Source organism: Mizuhopecten yessoensis, unplaced genomic scaffold, assembly GCF_002113885.1.
Source record: "Mizuhopecten yessoensis strain PY_sf001 unplaced genomic scaffold, ASM211388v2 scaffold715915, whole genome shotgun sequence".
Lineage (NCBI taxonomy): Eukaryota > Metazoa > Mollusca > Bivalvia > Pectinida > Pectinidae > Mizuhopecten > Mizuhopecten yessoensis.
Window position 1 is genome coordinate 48,814 of NW_018479855.1, and position 3,739 is coordinate 52,552.

Here is a 3,739-nt window from a genome sequence, read left to right on the forward strand (position 1 = left end):
CCCTGGGGGGTCAGCCCAACCATTTGTACAATTTTGAATTTCCACAACCTAGGGATGCTTCCAGTCTAATATGGTTGATATCCATCACTTGGTTCCAGAGAAGAAGTCGCTTAAAGCAGTTTAGCCAAATTGCCCCCTTTTTGCCCCGCCCCTCAGCCCCGCCCCTCAGCCCCCTGGAGGGTCAGCCCCACCATTTGTACAATTTTGAATCCCCACCACCTAGGGATGCTTCTAGTCAAATTTAGTTAAATTCCAATCAGTGGTTAAGAAGAAGTCGTTTAAAGAAATTGTTGACGGACGGACGACGGACGCTACAGTATGGCATAAGCTCACCTTGGTCCTTTGGACCAGGTGAGCTAACAAGCCAACTATTATGCCTATAGATCTTTCATCAGAAGTTGCTTAAAGATTTGAACACATCAATTTTAGTCACTACTTGATCAAACTTGATAACAATTTGTACCCCCAGTGTAACATTGTGCTACAGGCAAAATATTATGACCTTTGACCTTAGTTATATAACAAATTATTATCCTAGGCCAAATGAGAAGAATTTCAATGACTACCATGAATTCCTTATTTCTGCCTTTGTTCCTTTGTCCCCTAGGGGTTTGGGTCCTAATTTAAACAACCTTGAAACTCAATATTAATAATCTGGAAACCTCATATGCCATGAAACTAAATCTTACTATATTTATTGAGAATTGGTGTAAGCTGGGTTCTTAAGAAGTAGAAAAAGACATCTCCAATGATCAGGTCATGTGACACAATCACCAGCTGTAACATGTTCCCTACATAAACATGTAGTAAGATTTGACCCCTTCTTGTGACCCATTGTAGTCCAAATAAGGGACATTACATCAACAATGAGTATTGTTCATACCTTGGTTTATCTACAAATTGCCCAGAAACATTATGGTGTCACAATTAAATTAACTAAAGTCGAGCAACTGTAACATTTGTATCTGTTTTCAACAATAATGGATCTATAATAAAACAGACACATTCACAATGAAGAAAATGTGTTTTTGATCACCTTTGGGATCAGGAAAATAATGAAAACCATATAACTGACCAATTCATATTATGACAAACTATGAAGTTATGTTTAATATCTAATTCTGGTGTAACACTGAGTACAGAAAATAAGGATTGCCAGCCAAAGGCAATATAGACCTGTCAAAGAGTATCAAAGGCAATATAGACCTGTCAAAGAGTATCAAAGGCTATATAGACTTGTCAAAGAGTATCAAAGGCAATATAGACTTGTCAAAGAGTATCATAGGCAATATAGACTTGTCAAAGAGTATCAAAGGCAATATAGACTTGTCAAAGAGTATCAAAGGCAATATAGAGAGACTTGTCAAAGAGTATCAAAGGCAATATAGACTTGTCAAAGAGTATCAAAGGCAATATAGACCTGTCAAAGAGTATCAAAGGCAATATAGACCTGTCAAAGAGTATCAAAGGCAATATAGACTTGTCAAAGAGTATCATAGGCAATATAGACTTGTCAAAGAGTATCATAGGCAATATAGACTTGTCAAAGAGTATCAAAGGCAATATAGACTTGTCAAAGAGTATCAAAGGCAATATAGACTTGTCAAAGAGTATCAAAGGCAATATAGACTTGTCAAAGAGTATCAAAGGCAATATAGACTTGTCAAAGAGTATCAAAGGCAATATAGACTTGTCAAAGAGTATCAAAGGCAATATAGACTTGTCAAAGAGTATCAAAGGCAATATAGACTTGTCAAAGAGTATCAAAGGCAATATAGACTTGTCAAAGAGTATCAAAGGCAATATAGACTTGTCAAAGAGTATCAAAGGCAATATAGACTTGTCAAAGAGTATCAAAGGCAATATAGACTTGTCAAAGAGTATCAAAGGCAATATAGACTTGTCAAAGAGTATCAAAGGCAATATAGACTTGTCAAAGAGTATCAAAGGCAATATAGACTTGTCAAAGAGTATCAAAGGCAATATAGACTTGTCAAAGAGTATCAAAGGCAATATAGACTTGTCAAAGAGTATCAAAGGCAATATAGACTTGTCAAAGAGTATCAGAGTCATTCCATTGTAGACATATTGAACTATTATATGGCTTACATACAGTATGATAGAAAATTATGTTAGTTTATCTCAATATCTCTATTAGTTTAAAGCTTATTGGTTTAAATGTACATTTGTAGTATCAATGTTGCTTTCACAAACACACACAAAAATCATAGAAAAATGGCCAGCTGAGCTGATTTTGAGTTTTTTTAGTTTCTGATTGAATGATATGTCTATTGATGTAAGCAGATCGAGGCTTAATAGACAATTATTAGAACACATTTGAAGTGACCCTTAACCTTAAAACAATAAGATACAATTCCACGACCTTATACATCACTGATAAAACCTGCTCACTAGTAAATCTGCCCAGAGAATCTATTGCCTTCAGCAAATTTTTCTTTAAAAAATCAAATTCATTCCAACATCACCAAAATCTAACAGATTCATGAACATTTAGACTAATGAGTTTGTTGAATTAATTAAATGTTATCCCTATTTTCTTCATACACTAGCTACATCCATCACAGATTTAACGACAAGCTAGATTGTACATCTGCCAGAAATCTAATGGTCTGTAACGTATCACATACAGATATCTTCTATTTAATGGAGGCTAGCTAGTACAACTCTATAAGAGCCCCATTTATTAATATCCATTAAATAACAGATTTCTACATTTTTTATTATTATATGATGTCTGTAATGTGTAGGTACCTTCAACATGGTATGATCAGGTCTAGATCTCTTAACGTAATCAAATTGTTTTGTATACTTATAGTGATTATAGAAACTACACCCAAGCTTATAGCTGAGATAGTGAAATTGTACGGGTTGTAGAATACATGGTTAACAAGATACAGAATTGTAGCTGAACATCTCAATCATTCTTTGTACAATAGAAGCTGATACACAAATGTAAACCTACAGAGACATAAACCTATGTCATCCACTGAATACCTACAGAGACATAAACCTATGTAATCCACTGCATACCTACAGAGACATAAACCTATGAAATCCACTGAATACCTACAGAGACATACACCTATGTAATCCACTGCATACCTACAGAGACATACACCTATGTAATCCACTGCATACCTACAGAGACATAAACCTATGTAATCCACTGCATACCTACAGAGACATACACCTATGTAATCCACTGCATACCTACAGAGACATAAACCTATGGAATCCACTGAATACCTACAGAGACATAAAACTATGTAATCCACTGCATACCTACAGAGACATACACCTATGTAATCCACTGCATGCCTACAGAGACATACACCTATGTAATCCACTGCATACCTACAGAGACATAAAACTATGTAATCCACTGCATACCTACAGAGACATACATCTATGTAATCCACTGCATACCTACAGAGACATAAACCTATGTCATCCACTGAATACCTACAGAGACATAAAACTATGTAATCCACTGCAAATACTCAAGTCGCAAAATAGCTCTGAATTACACTCTTCTTCATATAAATGTATTACTGATGTATTGGTACCATTCAATTCTCCCTATACTGTAACACACAGGAATACTCACCCACAGCATGCATTGGTACCCTTCAATTCTCCCTATACTATAACACACAGGTATACTTACCCACAGCATGCATTGGTACCCTTCAATTCTCCCTATACTATAACACACAGG